This window comes from Idiotropiscis lumnitzeri, chromosome 20, assembly GCF_059441095.1.
Source record: "Idiotropiscis lumnitzeri isolate Australia: NSW breed Sydney's pygmy pipehorse chromosome 20, RoL_Ilum_1.0, whole genome shotgun sequence".
NCBI classification, from domain to species: Eukaryota; Metazoa; Chordata; class Actinopteri; order Syngnathiformes; family Syngnathidae; genus Idiotropiscis; species Idiotropiscis lumnitzeri.
Window position 1 is genome coordinate 4,226,612 of NC_142410.1, and position 25,080 is coordinate 4,251,691.

The following is a 25,080-nucleotide window of genomic DNA, read 5'->3' on the forward strand; positions in this document are numbered from 1 at the left end:
AAGCATGTAAAAAAATTATTTTGCTCTCTGGCGTCCAAGAATAGCAAAGAAAAGATTTTAATCCAGACATCAGTGGAACACTGAGCTAACTAACATAGCTGCTGTTAAAATTTCTTTTGAAATGTGGCAAATGTAAAAACGCTCACGTTTATCCTCGAAGGGACACAAAATACAGTCAGAAGCGCGCACAGCCTGTCTACATTGCTGCGATTGTGAAATGTGAGTTGCATCAGTAATAGTGAGGCTTATCTCAACTGAGTAAGTCAGTCACTCACCGAAAATCGCAGCAATCACTGTTGGTTGACGGCAGCAGAACGCGTTTGGTTAGACAGGCTATGGGCTTGCTTTTTACGGTCAAAACCATTTTAAAGATTGAATTGAGAGTGTTATTTGGTTAGGAAGTCACAAAGTCAGTAGCATTCACAATCTGAAAAGGCTAATGCACTTGCGCACTCACCGCAGGGGGAAAAAATGTATTGACTCTTGTAATAGAGTTTCAGCATTGCATTTAAAAACGTTATTTTTCATGGTTTGCTAAATTAACTCGTTTAAATGATTCAAGACAAAAATGGGGATGTATTGAAAGATTGGTCCCACTACTATTTGTTATTTGAATGGATTACATCAAGTCTGCATGCATGGTGCAAAACTTCCAATGCCAATTTGTCTTGCTGCCGCAGCTGACCTGGCGCCACATTAGCAACATAGAATCATCTGAAGTAATCAAAGTAAGCGTTGCCATTGTATTTAAAGACTGCTTGCTATCACTGGTCGGAAGCCAGTGACTTGGAAAGACCCAAAGTCCAGTCTGGGTCCCACATCTCTACCTCGTCTGCGGTCTGATTGCATCGATTAGCCATTTGGAGGCCGAAACTCCAAAGAGACGGGCATAATTGCCAGAAGATAAGACAATCTAGTGCAATTAACCGCCCCTCCCTTGGCAGACTTGGCTGGGGACCATCTCTCATCCTAAGCAAGAAATAAATTACCTCAACCTGCCTGCCGCCACCACTGCCACTGAGAAGTAGGAACAATTAAATAAAGGAATTAATTCTAATTCCTGCAGACCCTATCACTAAAGGGACATATTTTAACAATTGTGAAAATTACTATTGGACAATGACAGAAAATTAATTAGAAAATGCAGTTTCTGTGCGCCTCTTTCATGGACGGCACCGGAAAGATAACTTTAACACTGTTGTCAGGACATTTTGTAAGGTTGGAGGGTCATTCGCTAAAGGTCCCTTGAGGAGACGTTTTTCATTAGGATAAATAAATCTTGTCATGGGGTTTAGTGTGTGGCCTTCACTGAGAAGGACAGGAATTTCCTTTAAATGTCATTTGCCCTTTTATGTTGCAGGAATAATTTTATCCAGCAAAGACCGTGTGTATAACTTACACAGCTAACGACTTGGAGGGGCGAGGGGGGAGTGTTTGTGAGAACAACTAAAAAGTGTCTTGATGAATGGTATGATGACGATATCAGGAATGCAATGTTCAGCAATGAGGACAGGACCACATCTCCGACCAAGCCGTAGAAAAACAATTGAGACAACCTGCGTGGAATTATTCATTTTAGTCAAATGCAGCATCCTCACAGCCCACATGTGCTTTGTTTACATGTGAAAGTAGCAGTTTGGCTAATTTTACACCACGTTGTCAGGGTTCCTCATTTTCCCCTGCGAAATATTACCTTCTATTTTTTTTTATATCCAAAATGCAAAAGATGGCCATTATTTTTAGCTGCGTACTTGCTTTGTGATTGACTTCTAAGCGTTGGAATAAACTTTTTAAAGTGGGAGAGTTAATAAGCATCCAGCCACTCTGCAGGTAATTAGCTAGGGGATGAAGTGAACGCCGCCGACTTGAATTTGGCTTCCAATTCAACTACTGTTGTGTTGTGCAGCTTGAGAGGGCCGCGTTGAAAGGGAGAACCCCCACCCCCCACCCCCCCGCCAGCCAGCCAGAAGGGAAACAAGCCCAGCACATTGGAATGATCGCACTTTAAAAAAATAAAATTAAAAAAAGGCAGCCATTATATCTCATTCTACAAAGCAGCCTTTTTATGCTTCCATAGAAATTAGGGCGATTCCTAAATTGTTTTGCATTATTATCTTCTACTGGTGCCTGATTTAGCAAGCTTGTTGACTCATGATTTGGGCACAAATATATTTATAATGTGAAATCCTATATGAAAGTTTTGAAAATTGCACCAGCTCAAGTAGACTAAATCAGATGGTTCTTGGATCATTTACTGCTGACGGCATCAACCGGACACTGGGTTATCGGTAGCATCTTTGCCGCCATTCACATCCAAGTATAATTCCGGTGGTCCACAAAGCCCCAAAAAAATTCAAAGAAAATGAAAATAATGTTTTTTTTTTATTTAAAAAAAGAGAAAACTAAAATACTGAAAACGCTACTAAACATTCATTACATGTTCCCTAAATGAGTGGAAATGTGGAAAAGAATTCCTGGACAAAAAAAAAATAAAATCTGAAAATACCCAAAAGTCAATTATCGGGCCTAGCACCGGAGCATATTTTAGGTGGGACCAGTGCCCTTGCGCAGCCACCTTAGCACCTCCAGTGCTACTTGTCATTACGTTTACTTATTCTACTAAAAAATACAACTAATACTAATTTTGCGAAAGTACAGTGATGGTAAAAGGCTTGTTTTGTGATTTTCCTGTTGTAACACTGCTCCTGCTGTGCGAGATCACTGTCAGGGACACATATCTGACATCCAAAATTTACAATTCACAATGACGTCCTATCAGGAGATGTCATTTGTTCTTTTGTTCAAACAATGACGAACAAGACATAAGAAGACTTGATACCACATGCTAGATTATCCAGAAGAACTGAACTGAAATGTTTTATGAAATTGGCAATTTGAAATGCTTAAAAGCAAGATGTGTGCAGAAAAACCGCAAGACTTTATGACATGTTAAAAAGTTATTTAAAATGCCTAAAGAGCAAAGAAAAGTTTCACAGCGACAACAAATTGACCCTGGAAGAATTATTTTTCTTTTTTAATTTTTTTTTCCTGGCTTGAAAAGGTCAACTGGTGTCCTTAAACGAATGCTCCCTCTCAAGAGAATGATCAGGTACACTAATGTGTATAATGGTTTAGCCCGTTCCAGATTTTTTTTTCATTTTTTTTTTAAATTTTTAACACAATGTCATAGTCTGGGTTTGTGTTTGGATTTGATTAGCCTATTTGTTTGGTTTTTTTTGTTTTTTTTGCAAAAGTTTGCATGTTCTCCTCGTGCCTGCGTGGGTTTTCTCTGGGTACTCCGGTTTCCTCCCACATTCCAAAGACATGCATGGCACGTTGATTGGACACTCTAAATTGCCCCTAGGTAAGAGTGGAAGGTTGTTCATCTACGTGTGCCCTGCAATTGGCTGGCAACCAGTTCAGGGTGTACCCCGCCTACGGCCTGAAGACAGCTGGGATAGGCTCCAGCACGCCGGCGACCCTCATGAGAAGAATCGGCTCAGATAATGGATGGATGGTTTTGAAACCCTTTCCAGACTGACAGATGTCAGTTACTTTATCTCTCATGTGTTCTTGAATTTGTTTGGATCATGGCATTTTGTTGCAGCTTTTTGGAGGTATTTTGTCTGGCATGTTCTACTTGGGCGATTGCTTGTGTGAGTAGAGGAGTGCGGCATGAACTGGAGGAGGAGGGGTAGCTGTCAGATGGTTATGCATGGCTGCACATAAGTCGCATTGACGCAAGGCCAAGCTGAGCTGTTCCCAGACACTTACCTCGACACACACACACACACGCACACACACACAGGCAAGGACCAGTCAAACTCCGGCTGCAGACCATTTTTTCCCCCGCTCACAATAGGCACTTATCTCCAGTGGTGAGTGACAGAAGGAGTGGTCAACTACAACGTCTGAAATGATACACTGACTGACCCTTGACCTAACAATGGCCCCCAAGATGCCAAAACATATGTACACACCGACACACACACACTTCTGGCCCACTTGACATGCGGAGCTAAACTATAACATTCACTCTCACTGTGCCACGGCTGTCAGTTAGCGTGCATGCGTAAAGATGGGCATCAGGAACGGAGAGCTGGATTTGAAGCTTAGAGTCGAGTTTATATTACGAGAGGAGCAGCGAGGGAATGAAGAAGGGATTGCGGTGCATGGAAGAGGCACACAAAGAATGAGGAAGAGGATGATAAAGGAGTACTGCTGGGTGCCATCGCTCCTTTTACCAGCACAGAGTAATGGAGAAGGGCTCCATGGAGAGATTGATAACCCAGAGGTCAAAACAGATCTAGACTCATTTTGTTGACCCAGTGAGCGGTGTCCCACAGGGGGGATGGCCAATTCTTCTACCTGTAGGAGCAAAGCACAAGTAGACACTCTCGCCCACACTCAGAAATGGAGAGGGTAGAATTAAGCTTTTGGCTCAGTGCGCTAATGGATTTTACAGTGCAGGCCTCTCTCGATTTTCTCTTGCCAACAGAATTTCAGGCACACGGAGATGGAGGGATGGCAAAGTTTTGCTAATTCATTTACCAAAAGTATTGAGCGTGATAATTAGAAGTGTGGGAGGGTGAAGGCTGGTTGTTGCAGTGTGTTAAAATGATCTACTCAAATGTATAGTCTGGTGAAGTTAGTCCATTTATTAACAATTTAGAATGAAACCACTGGTTGAAAAAGTGTAATTTAGCGTTTCCTGTTTGCTCTTTAATTGAGGCTCGGGGGAAATTTGAGCGTGGAGTCAGAATTACACATCAACCAGAAAGTGCACTAGTAACATTTATCGCATGATGAACCAATTTATGGAATAAAACTAAGTTCCAATTGGAAGACGTAATTCGCTCTAAAATATGTTCATTCCATTTTAACATTCTTTGCCGTCATACAAGTTCAAAAACTGAATATGTAGTAAAATAAAAAAGCAATAAAGTTCTCTTTCAAGAGCTAAATTAATCTCACAATACGTGTGACCCCCCCTTTCCTTAAACGGTAATGTCCTGCCATCAAACACAATGTATGCATGGCTCATCCATACACAGCTCCGGAAATTAAAAGCAGCACAATTTCTCTTCAAAATGCAAATCAATCACGTTTCACCTCCCAACCATCCTAAATGGAAACGTTTAATGTTTGGGTGGACAAGCTTGAGCATCACAAGTGGCTACCATGCTGTTTTGAGGCTGCGGAGAATGCTTTTTAAGGTGGGGGTGCGGGTGTGGGGGGGTTGTGTTAATTTCACACTACATTAAGTCTTTTACAAAACAGACATTTTGGCAAATAGTTTGTGGAATGGCCCCCCTCGATCCTCCTGCGCCTCCTTATTTACCATGAGACAAAGATAACGAAACCACATGAAATGAAACAATGTGCGTTTGGAAATTTCGCTTTGTTGCGTTTGATTTATTTCTTTTAACTCTTATTTGAGACATAATTGGTTAAATATCTGAACCAGTTGCAAGTTTGCTTGTGGAAAAAATATTGGCAGTTTTGGCTTGGCAATCTGCAGCACATTTGAGTGTTGCTTTGCTATAAGAACTTTCTTTCTTGTGTATAATAAAACACTCTCTGATGACATTAAGTAGATGTTTTATTACACACTAACTTTTTTGCCGTTATCATCTTCGGCTGCAGTTTTAATGCAGTCCAAAACTTCAAATCCGCCATGACTTCCACTGTCATAGAGTCAGTCGCATCCATTTCATACTGAAGCCCTCTTGCCTTGATCTGAAGCTGTATCTGTATTCCACAGGGAGCTCCTGTCCCGACATCTGCGCCTGTATTCCTGCCTCGTTCGTCTCGCACCTTGCCCGCCAGAACCCCACACCTGTGGGCCTCATCTCGCATCTCGCACTCTGCCCGCATTCAGCTCTCCGGGCCGGTTCCTCACCAAGTAAATAAATAATCCTTACATGAATCTGCCTTCGCCCCATGTCTGGTTTTTAGAGTCCTTCCCGCAAGGAAACGTAGCGACAGTTTTGAGTTTCACTTCAATTAGCTCAGTGGAATACATGCACAAACACAGTGCCAAAAACAATTAGGCTGACATCTACAGGGCTGATCGAGTCTATCACATCAACTTGGTGCTAATCAGATTCCATGCTGACTTGGGCTGAAACCTGTCTCTTAATGATATTAATTCATGCTTTAGGAAAATCTCTGACCTGACCCAGGAAATACCATTTGAACCCAGAGGCCAATGACAAAAGTGTTAACGCTCATGGTGCACTGGAAATGTCTTGCCATTAATGGACGTTTTTCAGCTGACATTCTGTACATGAGTGGTTAGATTTTAGACAGTGTTTTTGAAGGACAAATTTACTGTATGTTAGAACAGTGGTCCCCAACCACCGGGCCGCGGCGAGATACACGGCTAAAAGAAAAGGAAGAAAAAAGCTTGCAGCACTTCCGGCTCATTTATTATTCGAGGCAGAAAAAAAGTTTTATTTTGAAAAGTGACTGGCTTCCCTCCATTGCGCCGGACTCTTGACGGATGACATGATGCTAATTGTCTCGGTCTCATTGCACCAATATCAAACCCAGAATCTGGCCAAATGAATACGACCACAAATGAATCCTGCTCTGCACAATATGCGTTGATAAACACCATTCAAGAGCAAAGCATATGGAAAATATCAGCGGGAATATATCTAACTGCGACAAAAGCATGGAAAATTTAATTCTGCCGAAATGGAGGGAGGTGTGTTAATCATGAACATGCAAAGTTAAAAAAAATTACTTGTGGCGCAATGTTACAATTACTGGTATGTCAATTCCGGAATTTTCATTGAATCAATCAATCATTCAATAAATGAAGATAGCTAAAAATAAATGATTAAATTAATAGAATTAAAAAAAATTGAATTTAGCCTAAATCACCTAAAGTGTGAATCTGGGAGTGAATGGCTATTTGTCAAAATGTACAAAAAAAATTTCACCTGAGTCTCAGTGACCGCCGCCATTGTGAACAATAGGCAATATACTAGAGGCCAGAGGTCTTCAAACCTGTTCCTTGAGCTCTGCTCTCCTGCCTGACTTCCATCTCTCCCCGTTGCAACACACCTGATTCAAAAGATTAGGATCATTATCAAGCTTCTGCAAACCTTGCTGATTATCTGATCATTTGAATCAGGTGTGTTGCAGCAGGAAGCGCTGAAAAACAGGCAGGACACCGGCCCTCGAGGAACAGGATTGAGGACCCCTCCTAAAGGTATATAATAACATTTTATTTTTTAATTAAACCTTTGCACGCAAGTGTCTTCAGTGTGTAAGGATGAAATAATAGCTAACTAGTGACTGATGCAACCCATACGCCTTTTCGGACTTGCCCTAATCCTGCTGTTTTTTTTTGGGTTTTTTTATGATTTATGGGGTTGCTCTATGTATTTGAACCCTTGTTGTTTCCCCTTTCCTCCTACCCTGGCATTTTATGTACCCTTGGCTCAAAAAAAACAAAAGCCACAAAAGAAAGAAAGGGTATTTTCTCGCCTCACTCCCACTTCTACTTTTCTTTTGTTTCCTGTTGTCCTCGACACACCAATGAATTAAACATTAGAATGGCGGTCGCCGCTATTACCAATCCTGCTGATGGGACAGCAGTCTGACTTTGGGTATGCAGAGCGATTTCATGCAAGGAGAAGTGGAGATGATGGGAGGAGGAGGTGAGGAGATTAGAGGCAAAAGAGGGGGGAAATGAAAGTGAAAGCAAGAGTCTTCGACCTCTATTTGCTGTCCTCCGCGTGCCCCTTTGAGTCCTCGTTCGCTCCCATCCCATCGTTCTTTCCGTCTGATACGTCCCGTCTGCCATGCTTCCACCTCCATATCCAACTTTGTTCTCCTTCACCTTTTCCCCCGCGTCTTCAAAACCCTGCGGATTGGTTTTCTGGGGTGCCTTGTCGCCTGCCTCATGTTGTTACACTTTTCTGATGCATGCACTTTGTTTCGCCGGCTTTAATTCTCTTTCTCCCTCTCCAAGTGGTTCTCTGCTTTTTAAGTACAAAGCCTTGATTTTGGCACGCAGCGGTCGCTGTATCGCCAAGAGTAAGGAAGCAAAACATCATGTTTTTCGCTCCCAAAAATTCTCCCCGACTGTGTCGCTTGTACTGCATACCCCAAAACAATTTATTTTTCACCCTCTCCCACAGCACGTTTGTTTGTCCCTTTAGCTTCATTACCACTCATGCAAATTTCTCGACCTAAGGCATTGTTTTACACGATATCCCTTTTCAAAATTATTCAACGTCGCATATTAAGTGTGTTCCAAAGTGCGTCCAAAAATGGAGTGATACACTTGCATACCTAAGTGAATTATGAAGAGACGGATATTGAACTGACGCTTCCATCGCTGCATATAGTGGAACTGGAACACACTCCGTTGATCAACTCCCAATATCGTTGAAATTTTGAATATTTCCCAGCGGAAGCAATGGAAATTTAATGCACCTTTCAATTTTTTAATGAAGGTGCTGTGAAAGATGGGCAGAGGGAGAATTACAGCTCGTGCTTTGAACGGGAGTCACTTAGCGTAACGTATATTTTATTCTCTTATTTTTATCATCTAATCCTTTGATAAAAATTGACAGGGTTGGGAACTGGACAGTTTTTTACCGGTGTGTCCCCCGCCCTCCGGCCATGCATGACGCCGCCGCTAACAGCAGAGGTTTATCCAAACATCATTAGTTGGCTAATTTACTATTCAAATTTGATGGTCTTATTACAGGCTTATTATGGTCATCTTTGTCTCCTCCGCCTTTCTTCCTCTTCACAAACATGCCCAATGCAACTAAGTACGTACAATTGGTGTTATCGGGATTGTGGTATTCCCCTCAATACCCCTCTAGTAATGGTATGCCCCAGTAACAGTTGGGAGGCGCGGGTCACGTGATGTCAGAATAAGGAAATACAGGCACGCTTGAAGGCACACAGCTGTCTCTCGTCTCTTCATACACAGTTGATAGTGGCGCGTTTGACCGAGGAAATTTTTGTCCATTTTACGAGTAGGTTCATCACACGCACGAGGGCCGATTCGTGGGCCGGCCTAAAATCAACCTTTGGCTTTTGTTACCCTTTTTTAAAATTTGTCATCCGCCAACCCTACTGCAATAGCTCTGAAAATTGAATTGCAATAGTGTCTAAAATACTTGGTCTTTACAAATAAACATCGTTATTAATAAAGGTGTTCTGTCGTCAAAATGGTTTCAAATGTCATGATTATTAATTGGCAGTCATTTGTGTAAATCCAACTCAAAACACAATAAATGAAAACTAATGTAAGTGGTCGACACCACACTGCAGCTTCATGAAAGCATTATTCTGAAGAAACTCAATACGTCTTCCCAAGTGTACTGTGCGTGTGCACGCTGTAAGTAAAGGCGATCACAAATGTGTATCCACTGATGCCAGATGTTCGGCTTTAGCTGCTTGCACGCCCCGAGTCTATACAAAACGCAGATAAAGCAACGTCATCCACCTATCAGCAGTGGCCTGCAGGCGAGTCCTGAGATAATTGAAGTTATTAGCTTGCTGCCTCTTCGCTGGCACTGAGCTCAAGGGTGCTCAGTCAGGTTTAACCTTGCTACAAACAACACACATATGCACAAGGTTAGCTTGTCATCTTGACGGCTTGTACGCAACACGCGTGAGAAGAAACAAAGGTATGCGCGCTAAATATTTCAGGGGCTTTATTCGGCTGCTACTCAACTTAAAACTAGATTGGTTAGCAATTTGTTCTAAGAGTAATCTTGCTACCTGTCACATGTTATAAGCTGATTTAAGACAGGTTTGTCATAAATATAATGTGCTCTTAATTTTCAACACAAAAGCCATTGGGGCCCATCAACTTAAAAAAATTTAAATGAAAGAGCGTGTGTTAATACCGGCTACTTTGAAGTCTTCCTCTGTTCATGTAATATGATTTTCCAGAAACATCACTCATTAGCTGCAATAAGCGCAAAACTAATTAGCACTAACACCCAGTTAGGTGGTGCAATAGACAGAGATTTCAGATGCATTTGTTTTCATATTTCTATTATTTAGTGCTAAATGTGCTCATTAAAAGTCAAGATGATGCCAGGGCGTCAGTCCCCTGGATGCATTGCAGAGCTGCACGGGGAGATGCTGAACTAGTTCAAAATGACAATGCAAGAATCCAGACGGCGACGCAGTGCCGTCTCAAACAGCATTATTTTCTCTCGTTTTTATACTTGCAACACTTGCGAGGAGACGTGAGGCCAACTGCAGCCTTCAGAACACACGCAGTACTTTATGCTAATGGTGACTGCCGCCATACTGTAACTTTCGCAATAGCACGCATTTTTACACAGTGCTCATAGGGCAAATCAGAGCATGTTTTTTTTTTTTTCGCTAAACAAAACAACTGTCTTCCGCGGACATGTCTGGACAGAATTCCATGCAATTTAAATGTGCTCATTATTTTTCAAAGTGGAAAGCAAAGGGTAACCACAAATGGCCTTTTCCTGTTAGGCAAACTTGTTACAATCTAACTTTCTCCATTCTGGCAGACAGGCGTTGAGCTACTTTTCTTTTTCAGGATCTCTCCAGGAAGGTAGTTTTTTTTGGGATGCTGATATAGGACAATATATTTAGCATTCAGGTGCTTTGGTGTGGTTACACATAACTGAGCAACTTGTGGAGTCGGACCTCTGTTGGACAGGTGACGTACAAGAGTCCTTTTCCGTCTGAGATCGGATACGCCACAGAATTGACATTAAAAACCAACGCCGTGCCGAGTGTTTTTAGCCTAATTAGCACCATTAGCATAATTAGTTTAAGCAATATCAGAAAATGTATCCTTGATTTGAACAGTCCAACGCTGGCAAAATGTGTAATGGATTACTGTTCTATGCTTCACTTTGATTGGCTAGTCATTGTTTTGTGGTGGTATGGTTAAGTGAGAAGGGAATTTATTCATGATTGTTTGTTTTGTCATTGCATCCACACTGATATTACATCCTCATTCCTGAACAGACAGGAAGGTTCTCTTGCTCACCATTAAAAATGACGTAATCATGCAAACAATCTGTGTGCGGGTTCTTCTCGATTGTGTCATAGGTAGCAATTTCGATAAGTTGTGTATTTTTTTTCATGACTTCTTACTTGACTCAGATATTTAACAACCTGACACAAATAACCTGTTACAACCCGGTGTCAAATGTATGTACAGTGTATATTGTAGTGTATCACAGGCTGCTCTAATGGCCTGCAGCGGTCATTAGCATGTAGCCAGATGGACACCGGGTTTGTTATTGCATTTAGAACAAGCCGTGCTGCTCGCAAGTGGGGCATGAAAAAAAAAAAAAAAAAAAAAAAAAGTTGTGATGATTTGCTTACTGCGTTTCTTGTAAGAGACAGCTGGAGCTTGTAGCCAAAGCCGGAGGGGCAAGAGAGGGACCATTTTGTGTTTCGGTTAAATGCTTTGCTTAGGCTACTAGCAGAACAGCCAAACGAAAAAGACAATTATGAATACTTAAAGGGGAAGTCAAACCCTCCAAAATTCACTTCAGTAGTCTAAACAAGGCATTCTGATTAATATTACGTTTGTGGAATCAATCAAATGAGTTAAGTAGCAAAATACACAAGTTTTAGCCACCTCAGGGGGCGGCCATTTTGTCACTCCTGTTGACTGAAAGCCACATCACAGTTGCTCAGCGCTTAGGTAATGACAAATCACTGCTCAAGCCTCAGATAACGACCAATCATGGCTCACATGTTTTCTGAAGCTAAGCCATAGAACATAGAACATAATCTTGAAAAGAAAAATTTTGGGTCGACTTCCCCTTTATGGAATTGCAGTTCTTTCATTCATACAAACACAATAGAAGCGTTGCTCAATAAAACCTAGAATATAAGACAAAAATACTTGTCATTAAACACGCAGTCATTTGGTGGCCATCCCATACACTCTTACACAATATTTCCTGACGCCTCTTCCCCAGTGACACCAAAAGGAAATGAAAACAGTAGAAATGCATAGCTTTAGCGTAGTTTTTGGTTTAAAACCACTCCTTGTTGCAAAATCACGACTTGCTAATAAGCAAGCCGATAAAAGAGGCAAAAGAATAAACATAATAATCTCAGTGCTGTCTTGGGATCGCTCATTTCATCTGTTTGAAAATAAGCTTTATTTCCTTGACTTGTAGCGTCACTGTTACGCAGAAGAAAATACCAAACAATGCATCGTCATCCCTCCTCTCGTGAGCACACCGCCAGGCATTACCTTGGAAAAGATGACATGCTCTGGTCGCTTGGATACAAACAATGTCGAGCTCAAAACATGACTAAAATCATCTCTCGTGATGATTTGCACCTGTTTGACTGGCTGGTGCCAAAAATCCGACAAGACCAGAACAAATTTCCTGGATTACTTTATTAAGAATGGTAGGGGTGTGAGGTATATCAGAACTTAATATTTTGTTGCACAATCTTTTTGAGGAAATCACAGCAATTAAATATTTTTTATAACTTTCAGCTGCACTGCCCCCCCCCTGCAATATGCTTTGACCACACCAGTTTCCTGGCCAGATTGACTTTGGAGTACTTTTTTTTTTTTTTCCCAAAAATATTTTTGCTTTGCAGACCCCCTGAGATACCCTTGCCTCCCACCCAAAGAAAACTACCCACGCCAGTACTCAGACACACACACACCTGTTGTCAGGTATTTTAGCCTACTGCTCAGAGACTGCAAACTACTCCAGCTGACTCAACTCTCCGTCAGTCAGATTTATTTTGTAGATCATTCAGACAGGATAATGTTTCCAAAACATACATGCACCTGAAATGCTAACCACGGCTACATCATGCTGTTGAATGAATTAAATGCAAGCCAAAAATGAAAATGAAATGCTATGTATAATTAATATAACGATAATTAAATTAACCCAAAAAGTAATAGAGACACTGGTTTGAAAATATTTTATCATGCCAAACTTCACCCTAACCCAACCTTTAGAAAGCAAGAAAGCATCCTTGCACTCTACTCACGGTGAGAAAAAAAGAAAAGAAAATCCAGGTCGGGCTGCCAAACACTGGCGACAGGGAAAATTCCCCTGAAAAAGCAGTGAAAATTTACAAAACTCCAGAGAGCTACCAACCCAAAGGGGAAGTAGGACTGAAGATAAAGCAACAAGGGAGACATTTGAATTGTTAACATAGTTGAACAAGGTGTGGAGACAAACCAGTAGAGGTTTGTTTAAAAAAAAAAAAGAAATGGCCAGCAACCACAACAAAACATTGCAATGAGACTTTTTTCATCCCAAATGTTGTTGGCAGGGATTTTGACTTCAACTTTGTTCTTCATTTCTTGCTGGAACTAACATGTATCAAAGGCACTTTGTCATGTAGAATACCCAAATGCCAAATCTCCACTGTGTGGATATTAATATGGTTGCGTGTGCCCCGAGGCTTCAGGCAGCGTGTCGGGGACCTGTAGCTGCTCTAAACGCTCTAAATAGATTTCACAGCTCCACATGGAGATATGAAGGATGCCTGGGTAGGAGTCATGGGGGGTGCACAGCCAGAAAATCACAACTTTGATTGCTCGAAATCCAAGCAGCAAACATACGTCTGCTGCTGAGCGCGGAGGATGAGACTTGAATACTCGGCTTCTTTACCAACCTGAAAGTTGTCCTCTCCTAGAAGTAGTTTAACTCTCCAGGTTGTTCCGACGAACAAATAGCCAGAGAGTTTGTCCAAATCTCAACGGATTCAAAGTAGAAAATTGACGCAACCAATTTACATTTAAAGTAGAAATACTGTGTTTTTTTCATAAATTAAAACACTTCATGGAGGTCTTAACACAAGTTACATGAAGAACTTTTCGTGTGCACATCCCAATTCTCGGCTCTTTGATTTCCTTAAGGATCCGATTTCCTGAATTCAGTGTTAATACAACCCGATCCTGTCATCTACCTGAAATTGATTGGGTCTTTAAATCTCATCTCACACAGCTGACCCGAGTTCAGCTTTAATTTCATGTCATGCTCTCTTGCCAGCCGGGATATTAAACGCTAGTGCTCCTGCGGTAGCGGCGCGTAATGGAGGACATTAAAACACCTGCAATTACCGTCAACTGTCGATGAGATTACTATCACTTCGCAGGTGCCATCCAAACACCAAGCGGGATATCAAGTAGGGTCAACTCAAAGTGTTGGGTGGGAATGAGACTTGAGGGCATAGCCCCTCAATCGTTATGAGTTAATACTTTGGAAAATACAAAGCAAAACGTGACACTCTAGAGCACAGGTGTCAAACTCAAGGCCCGGGAACCAGATCTGGCCAAGCAAACTCATTTTATGTGGCCCGCGAAGGGCAAATCCTGTGTGTCAACTTCCCGTTCGTAGCACATTTTCTTCGCATTTAACAACATTGAGAAATAATATATTGCCATTTATTTGTAACCAATCCTTAACCTTTAAAATACATTTAAAAATTGTTGAACAAACAATTGCTGACTTGCATTCCATCAATTTGTTGTGTGCACGTGATAACGTAAGGTGATCATAATATTTATATGAGCCACAGTCATAACGGACCTATGAGGGAAACCAGAACTTCAATGTGGCCCGTCCACAAAAAATTCGTTTGACACCACCGCTCCAGAGTGTAAAACTGCAAAAGTCGAACAACCCTCCAGATGTCCTATAGAGGGCAGTATTGCATATTACAAAGTGAGTGCCAATTGTCACACACCTAATTCTGGTGGCCCACAAAGCAAGCAGCAACTTGACATCTCACCCCTAACCTCTCACCAGAATGAGAGATCAGGTCCGCAGGTGAAGGGGACCCCAAAAATCGAGTGCTGGGGATCGAGTTGGGTGGGGCGAGCAGTCTTGAGATGAGGCTAAGGTCAAGCTGCCACTCAAGGCCACACGGAGGAGAGGCAGGGAGTCAATGAAGGTCAAGGCCTCCCAGATGGGTACTTCTGCATTATGCACACGGCTGCATATTTTATGCATATTTGCTAGGCTACAGAATAATGGGTTTTTTTAGTATTCCCACCATATTGTTTTATTGTATGCACTTTGTCAGTACTTTCTTGTAGAGGGGGGGGGGGAGTACGGCTCTTTTGCAGGAGCCAGTTTGTTAGATTTGGCTTCTTAATTCCTCAATTAAAATATGACCAAATTAAGGGTAAAGTCTAAAAATTCATCACATTAAATACAATAAAGTGCAGAATACAAAAACAAGACATCAATAAAAATATTGAGGTGCATCGTTTTCACAAGTGTATAATGCTAATGTTTAAAGTAGAAATAGTTGGTGCAATGTTTTATTAACGCTGAAATTGCTACAACTTCTTCTACTACTATTTCCGGTATATTTGGTCAATCTGTGCATGTCAAAATAATTTGTCAGGATCGAAATTGTGATGAAAGAATACGCAAAATGCACTACAATATTTTTAGAGTCCATGAAAACAGTGCATCCGATCATAATTTTAATCCGAACTCCGATAGGATGAAAGAAATTTTGTCCATGTAAACGTAGCCAGTGATGTCACAACACCCTTTTTTTCACCATCCAAAAATGCATTGCGCTGATTAGGGGGGACTTGGTTGAAAACATATTTCACAGGAGGAACATAATTGGGGAAAAAAAAACGTTGCAAACCACAGCTATCAGTTATCTAAAGCAGACTGGATGGCACTAAATTGGATCGAGAAATCAACACTCCATGAAACATAAGTATTCCGCCATGATATTTTCTTCCCACCTCAGTAGCTGAGGGATGGCGTGCGAAGAGGGGAATGACGCCTCAGTGTAATACCACTGGCTCCTCTTCAAACTCATGACTCATGAGTGGAAATCAAACCAAACACAACTTGCCATTTATTGATTGCCCAATTACAAGGGGATGCATTGTTAATTTGCATTCTCTCTCCTTCTCTCTCTCGGAACAACATCATTAGTTAGCAAAAGTATTGGATCGGACAAAAATATAAATGACTGAACTTGTTTTTGTATTATGAATCAGGAGGGGAAAAAAAGAGACAACGTTAGTGTCACAACTCATAAACTGATAAACGCCCGGTACATGTGTGTATGAGCGTGGATTAGAAGAAGACGGGCCCATATTGCCTTTGCGTTCGCTTTGAGGCATCTTTGGTTTCTTAATCCCCCAATCTAATCTAACAGGATTTAAGACATGAAAAACAAATGTGTGCATATCTCGTATGAAGCAAAAGATCATCTCAGTCCCTTTTAGCTGAATATGTGACCAGAAATTATTTACATAACCGCAAAACAATGAAGACCTAAAATTAAAGTTGAAATTGGAGCACATACACTTTTCTCCCAGAAAAATAAATGACAAGAAAATATAACTAACTGTACTAACATTGGCTGAGCAGGTGCTTGAATTTTATTCAAGTAAATTTATCAGCGCTGTTATGATGGATCTTCTGTGCTTTGGTAGTTAAAGGTGCAGTGGACATGAATGTGAACAGAAGACAGAAAAACACTCATCACTGTGGCAAGGGTCATCGTTCAATTTAAGGAAGAATGTTGCCTTTTCGGTTCATTTTTAATTGACATTCCCTCTTACTATGCTCGGATTGTCATTCTAATCCGCATTTAATCACTAGCGGGCGGCTAGATGTTTTCGTCATACCGGAACTAGCACGACTTCCTGCGTTTGGGTCTAAGAATCATGGGAAATGTAGTCCTACGGGCCTAATGCCGCAGTCAGCTGAGCGTTCCATTGATACAATGTGGGACAATATCATTGCGGTCCATGGGACAAATTCTTTCCCATTGACATTCACATCTATTTTTTTTTTTTTTTTTTGCATTCTCATTCTTATCCGCATCTAACCGCGAGCAGACTACATTGACTTCCTGCTAAGAATCCCAGGAAATGCAGTCCTACTAGGCCGAAGAACTGGCATATTTGCAATGTTACAATGTGGGACCGGACCGGCGTGAGGTAAACAACACAGCCTGCTTCCAAGCTCTGCCGGGGCAGAGCCAAAAAAAGTGGAAAGATAGTGAGTGCATTGACCTTCTCAGAGCTGTTGAACTCTCAACATTTAGCATTACCCAAAGTACTAATTCAACCACCAAGCCCGCCTTTACCAACAGGCTTACCTGGGCTGAAGTGCATGGGCCAAAATATTTTTTAACAGACCCCCAAAAAAATAAAAATTTGATTGAGCTAAAAAAATAAATATCTCCGTTTATTAAAAAACGTCAATGAAAAAAAAATTTGAATACGGTTGCCCAAAGCAGCATTTAAAGTGTGCTCGCTTTTCACTCGAAATGAAAGCCTTAGTGATTTGTTTGTGCCTTCTTCTGCAGATTCCACACCAAAAATCAAATTAAATGTAATAGTCTCCACAAAAGGTTGGACTCGAGTTAGTAGAAATTACTGGTGGATGTCAGCGCCAATTCTTAAATCCCTGGCTAAGTTTAACGTTTTCCATTTCCAGTGTAGCTAGGCAACATGCCTCTGACCTTCAAGTGAACCAAGAGATTGCTGAAATTGTTGCAGGCAGGATGTGTGCAAGTGTGCTTCAAGAAAAAAAAAATAAAAAATCCTACGTATATTTATTTATTTTTTTTTTTTTTAACCACTCGCGCTCTTTCTGCGGGCTGACAGAGCCTGTTTTGCGTCCGTTCCATCTTTTTGTGCGGAGAGATGTTAATAGCAACCTTGACCTGACAGGGTCAAACTCTTTCACACAGAAATTTTCTTTTTTTTTTTTTTTTTTAAATCAGTCATTTCACATAAAATGTTGACTAGTTCACGAATAGAAAAATCCCTTTCTTTACCCAAATGAGTTAATTTCCTCAGTAAATGAATCTACTAATTACTAAAGCAAAGTTTTTACTAGGACAGTGCACAGTGAGGTGAGTATGTTTATGTGACATTCTAATATTTATATTGGCATTAGGCGACCTTCAAAATGCAGTGAAACCTCTAAATCCGGGATGTGAAAATTATTGCCCGGGGGCCCTTTATGGCCCTGCATACATACATTCAGTGAGGGGGCCAAGTAAGATTTCTTTTTATGGGGCCTAAAAACCCTGGCAGCGCCTCTGCAATGATATGGCGTCTTAAGTTAGCCAAATAATGTTTACCAACTCTAAAGTGGCACTGGAATGTTATGTTAGCCCTAATGTTCGGATCTAAGTGAAGCACTGCTACAGATTTTGCCACACAAAAATGTACACAACCTTTAGCCATCCTTGTCCCGCAACGAGTGTTCTTTTTTTTTTTTTTTCACTGATAGCACGATAAATGATTAGCATTTTGATCGAGTACGGGACATTTCCCCCTGGGTTTCTTTCAACGGACCTTTGGCGGTTTGAGGGGAAGATGTTAATGTGTCTTAATTGGAAAACAGGGGTCTGGAGCTCAACAACGCACTGCAAATCCTTTGGCTTGACTGCTCGTGACAGGAGCTCGGTAACAGAATGGGAAATGCTGTCGGATTTAATGTAGTGAAGAGAAAAACATTCGAAATTGATTTCTTCAAAAGTCCATCAGAGCCATTACAGATTCCATCCAGCGAGCGAGCCATTTATATGTGGCACTCTTTGTTATAAAGAGTGTCACCAAAATAATTTGATACCAAAATGTAAATTAAATAGACGATTAGAGACAACGACGCTGAGACTATATTGCACCATCTCTGTGTAAAATAACTTTTAAAGACAGTCAGGTGTTAATTGGAACCTCAGCAAAGCATGCTGGGACTGCTGCTTCTCTAATGGCACAGGGACGACACTAAAATTAAGAAAAATGTTAACCATTGACTCATTTGTCTGCATATGTATACTCTCCTTGTATAGACATTTGCGCAGGCGTAGTAGCATATGAAAACACATTGTTAGGATCCGTGTTTTATGTTGACGTTATTTAACATACCTGAGTTTGTGTGACAATTGTGAAGTTAGTGCCTGTCCGCACAGGAAATGGTGTTAATTGGTTTGGTCAACCGATTTAACAGCATTTGACAAATCTGTCTTAAGTATTTTATCCTATGCTATGTAGATTGGCCTTTGGTTCATTTTAAATATTTTTGTTCAAATAAACACTGATGAGCACCTTCATTCGTAATTTTGAATTTTCATCAATTATTATAGAAATGTAAGCGATCTTAGAGTGATACAGTGTTAAAGGTAAACTTCATTTAAAACGTTGGAAACTAAAGTGGGCTTGCCCGAGTCCTGAAACTTCTGGGCTGAAAAAGAAGTCTGGCATACAGGGAAAAAAATTAATTAACACGCACAGCAATTGAATCTCATTTTTATCAAGTCATAAGTCGAGGAACAGAAATCTCCACTTTCTCAAAGAACAAAAATTAGCTGAAGGCATGGATTGAAATTATAAAATTGTCTAGACATTTTATAAGCATCCAATAGTAGCTCATCCGCTCCTTCTTCCTTCCCTTGTCTTTCTTCCCTCCAGCTCTGTCAACTCTTCCCCTCCCTCTATCTGACAATAAGAAGGGTCAGCTGTCCTTTCCCATAGCTGTCAACGCCCAGGCCCTTTACAAGAATATGAAGACCCCTCCTCTCCACACACACACACGCACACACATCCTCCACATGACTCTTTTTCTCCCCTGCCTGGCTGTCAGGTGCACCAGGCAAGATTGGAGGAAAGCTGATGGATGGGAGGAGGAAAAATAAAAGGAGAATAAGGTAAGGAGGCCTAGTGGATGACTGACAGTTAAAAAAAATAATAATAAAAACGTACAATGAAGAAAAAAGAGGCATCGTACATATGGGAGGACTACACGGGGCTACAATGAGGAAAAAGAAGCAATGACAATAAGATGGATGTGCATGGTTTTGGTCCTGCTTCTAGTTTATTTCTAGCTGGCATGTGCAATGGTTCGGTGAGTTTCTTCATCTCTATGGGTTCAAGAAGCGCAAGGTCCTTGTTGTAACCTGTCACCAAAGTTTTCTAGCAGCTGGACCAATGGGACTTGATTGACAAGGCATAGAGGCCTCTCATTTCGGACTACAAGAGAAGTGACACGTCCCACTGGCAAAGAGAGAAGAGTTAGCAGCTAGTGCGATTTCCTTTCCTCACGTTCACCCCCCCCCCAACCCCGTTCGCAGGTCATCGCGGGTTTTTTTAAAAGCTGAGAAAAGCCACTAAATGATATTCTTTTTACTTGAATGTCACCTTAATTGTTTCGTTCCAAACCATTGCGTTAACTTTGCCCAGCTCACCCTTAGGTCCATGCCTGGATTTCCCTTCCCTAATGATCCCACCCGCACCATCTTTCTGATTTCTGGTGCCAATCCCTCTTCACCAGCTAATACCACTTCACCCTTCTTTTTTTTTTTTTTTTTACCCTCGTCCTCCCACCCTGGGGACTTGCATTCAATCGTGCTATCTTCCTCAAGCAGGCCTGTCAAATGCCCCGTCATCGAGCGAGGCAAATCGGTGTGGAACTGTGGGTGATGGGGGGGAGAGGGGGAGGTTACGGTACTAAGGTTTGTGAAGGATGGAGTGAGAGGACAAAAGAGGAGTTATGCAAAAATAGTGATGAAGAACAAGGACAAAGATGAGGACAAGTTGAAGTTTTGTACAGGAAAGGAAATACGCACAAAATGTTCAATGAACAACAGACGATAGATTAACTAAATAGAATTATAATCGCATACCATCACTGTTTGGTAGAAACCTCTGGTGTCCAAATTTGATGAGCAGGCACCTCAGAGACCCAATTGTATACAAGAAATTAAAAAGTCAATTTTCCATAATATTACACCTTAATGCATCCAGAATCGACAGATGGTCAAAACTTTTACATGTTGGCAAGTAGCAACTTGGCAAAAGTCTGAAATGCAGATTACCACAATATGCAGGGCTATAAATGTTTACTCCTAGACTACTTTCCAACCGATTGATTTCCCAAAGTCATCCTGTTTCATATCACCCTTTTCTTGCAGAGGGAGTGTTTGAAAAGAGCTTTATTTTGCACTTCCAATTAAAATATTTTACAGGTGAGTCTTACATTTTTTGCCAAGTAACTGCTTCGTCAAAAGAAGCCACTGTGAGTGAGCATGTTTCCAATGTGCGCGTGAAAGTAAGGCAGGGGGGCTGCTTGGATGTTGTTGCATAATGTGGGCAAAATTAGTCTGTGTCGCCCTGCAGGAAGCCCGAGAACAGTTGAACAGTCAATAAAACACAGAGATAACTTAAAATGGACGGCGAGGGGAAAAGAAAAGCTTAAATGCGGGTGTGGGAGGCATTGGGGCATTGATGTGTGTGGTCTGCAGCAGAAACAGATTTATAGGAGTGTGTCGCCCCTGCAGTCTATCGACATAAATAAGGCTGAGAGGAAAAAGCCTGCCAATGAACATGAACATAAATTAGGTCTCTTTGTCAATACATGCCGTGAGTTTGGTGGCGAAGAGGAGCCTTGCTGTACTGCATTTCCTTGACTTAGGGAATTTACCTTTTGCTATTATATTACGATCCGCGTGGTAGTTAATTTGCTGCCCTAACGGGCTGCCATATAATATGAAATGGAATTTTTATCAGGTTTTGTTATTCAACTGCCACTTCTCAGTCTCTGGAAAGATATTGCTATTTTAATAATGAGTTACGGTACACATTCTGTGGAATGCAACTAAATGGAATAAAGCCACCATCTCTTCCCGCGCAAAATCAATCAGAATCAAACATTATACAGTGCTGTATACGACTTTCAGTTTCTGCCATCAGAGGTTGCCACAACGAGTCACTTGCAATATATGTTTGGGACTTTCGCCAACTCTGTAATTCAGTAAAACCACCTTGACAAAAACCCTAACTTCACATTAAGGACATGGAACTAGCTACTGTGTTTCTTCTGGCAATTGCCCAGTCGTGAACAATTGCTCAAAGCGGGCAAGCTTATACCGGAGAGTAAAAGTGAGCAAAAGCTGCTAAGAAAAATCGTTATGGAGAACACCTGTTTCTGAAAGCGCCAAACGTTTTCGCAACAGAATCTCTCTGAAGTCACATTAGCAGCTTGCATATCCCCTAAAGCCCTTGTTCACATGCAAATCCTTCTCTTGGTTCTTCCTGAAAGAGTGCACTAGTGCATTTTGGTCCCCTAACATACACAACGCCGTATGGTTTCACAGAGGGGATTGTCACTTTGCCATACATGTCTCTGTTGATTTCTCTCGGCTCTCAAAGAGTTCTCCATCCATCTTGCATTGTTGTGTAGAAGAGAGATTAAGCTCCAGGTATAGAAAAAAAAAAAACAACAACATTCTGTCACTGCAGCATTTCAGACAATACACACAAGCTTCACTATGACACTGTACATTCAATATTGGACAAACAAAGAGGCTTACAACAACAATCTATCTAAAGTGGGAGTATAAAATATTGTACCTAAACAACATTAAGCTAGATATTATTAATGTTTTTACATACCCGTTACATGACTGGAAACTGACGGATGGATAAATTAACGCTAACATTATTCTGCCATGCCTGTGTAAAAGTTATACTGGAATGCAAGGATTGTATATTTTGGAGGGATGTGCCGATTAATCGAAAATCGATTTAAACAGCTTAAAATATGCATTGATGGGAAAAAATGAAATGGGAAAAAAAAAGTTTATGATAACAGTCAATGCTATTTATATTTTATTTTCAAGTTCGGTTCTGTCACTAACAAAGCACTGATAACAAAAAAATGTAGTTAAACGGGAAAACTTATCTGTTAAAATTCAATTTTTTTTATTTTTTACTTACTGTTTGGGCAAAGACAAAATGGCGATGTTAAAAATAAAATAGCTGTTGGTTATGAAATGAAAATATTAATTTTGTTTGAAAAATCGAAATCGGGAACTAAAAATTTAATCGAGTGAAAGGTTATATCGCGAGTTATTTAACTTCAAACTCACCAGTCTTTCTTGTTATGATGAAAGCAATAACGACCGGCATGTATCATATGTCACTTGATGTTGCCTCTGTCATTGTCATGCATCTAATTATCAGATTCATTCCACATTTGCTGAGGTCTGTGTAAAAGGCAAAAATAGTTTAATGAAGGATTTCCTGTCACGCTCTAAATAAATAAATGAATAAATATGGCTATTTACTAGGGGTGGACTGATTATCAGTAAGGTTGATGAATGATTGGCACCGATATTTGGAATTGTTTTCAATATAAGCCTTTTTTAAAAATTTGGTGGCCAATACATCAATTTAAATTGGTGTCAACTTCAAGGTAATATTTATATACTTTGGATGCAGCTGACACAGGGAACGCTTGCATCTTTTGTTTTTGTTTTTAAATTAAAACAAAGATAACGTTACGTGAAATTGGAAGATTTGTTAGTTTGAAATTTGGGTGAACTTTATTTCCTGTCGAAAACCATAGGGAGCTGTTGTTTAAGTTTTCCTTTAACTTTTTAAGACATGCTGATGACCCTGGGAGCTTCCAGACTTTTCTGTTACATTATACGATAAAGATGTATATTGGCTGTAAATTTCGGTTATCGACCTCCTTGACTACAAATAATCAGAATCGGCCTTGGCCCAATAATATATCTATCAAACATTTACTTGGCAAGTTGATTTACAGTGTGTGGCTTAAATTTTCTATCGGCACCGCTGAAAATTTTTAATTAGGAGCCACAGTGTTTTTGTTAAAAAAAAATGTTAGTCTGGAACCTTACAAGGTCATCTATTCATTATTTTTTATTTTTTATTTAAATATTTGTTCTCATTATGGTCACAGGTGAGATTGAACCTTATCCTAGCTGACAGAGGCCAAACCATATTCTTCCAATTCTGCACCTTGACATAGCTCCACCATACTGTATACCTGAACCGAATTTTAATTTTGAAATTATGAAAAAAAAAAATCTCACATCTTCACAAAAAATAAATCCTGTTGGCACGACCAACCAGGCCTCAACAAAATAAAAAAAAATAAAAACTATATATAAGACAGGCATGGGCAAACTACGGCCAGGAGGCCACATGTGGCCCGTTAAACGTTTTAGTCCGGCCCGCCAAACTTAAAAAAAAAATAACTAATAAACCTTGTTAACGTATTTTGTTGTAATGCTTTTGTTCATTTTCATTAAAAATAAAATGTATTTTTTTTCTCCGATGAGGTGAGGTTCCCAAAACACGCCCTCCATCTGCTCCTGGTCCGGAGCCTGAGTCAAATTTTAGAACCCATTGTGGCCCGCCAATCAAAAAGTTTGCCCACCCCTGATATAAGATATGGTGTCAAAATCTTTTCTTGTATTTTCATTAAATTTTCAAGCACACGATTCAGATTCTATGCTTCACTAAATCAGAAATACACTCTTAAGTCAAAAAGATAAGCATCTCCCTGCATGTGGCCCCAGGAAACACTCCTGCCACTTACTACACCGCCTCTTGTGATGTAAGCGCAACATGCCCAAGTGTCATCCACTATATCTTGTCTGGAAGAGGAAATCCCAACTTGAGAGCCCAGTGGCACCGAAATACAATCTCGGAGATTCCCCAGGGAAGCCCCCTCCTTGACACACTCACACATACATTTGTGGAACTAAAACACTTTTAGTCGTGGCGGTGTTGGTGTATCGTCTCGAGTGGCGCTCCGTTTAATATATTGAAAGCATCTGCATTTAGATGACTTTTCAAGCCGGAGCTTTTCTACTTGATTTTGGAAGCGGCATAATATGCTTTAACGCCGCAATTTGTTTTTACTCTGGAGAACGGAATATTTCAGTGCATAACGAACTGACATGGGAGCAGTACAACTGGCAGGAATTGTAAAACATTCACAGAAGTCGCAAAGGTGACAGCATGATCACCAAATGAGAATTAAGTTGGGCGTTGACGCACGCCTTAAATATATTTTGTGGCGTCCACAACACAGTTAGCAGTGGTGGTAGACAAAAAAAAAAAAAACGAGAAAGGGAAGAATGCATAATTCAACTTTTTTTTCCGCCCGTTTTCAGCAACGTCACTGCTATCAACAACAATCCGCACGACTTGCACTCCATGGGAAAAGTGGAAACTAGAACATATGAGTTCAAGATTTTGTTTCTCTATAATCCAGGCAAAAAAAAAATTTTAGAAAT

The 25,080-nt window shown here is 40.7% G+C and overlaps 1 protein-coding gene across 6 annotated transcripts in view; it reads right to left on the reverse strand.

Moving 5' to 3' along the window:
* Positions 1 to 25,080, reverse strand: part of rbfox3a (RNA binding fox-1 homolog 3a) — a 286,766-nt gene that overhangs the window by 248,592 nt on the left and 13,094 nt on the right. The gene's annotated exons all lie outside the window — the stretch shown is intronic.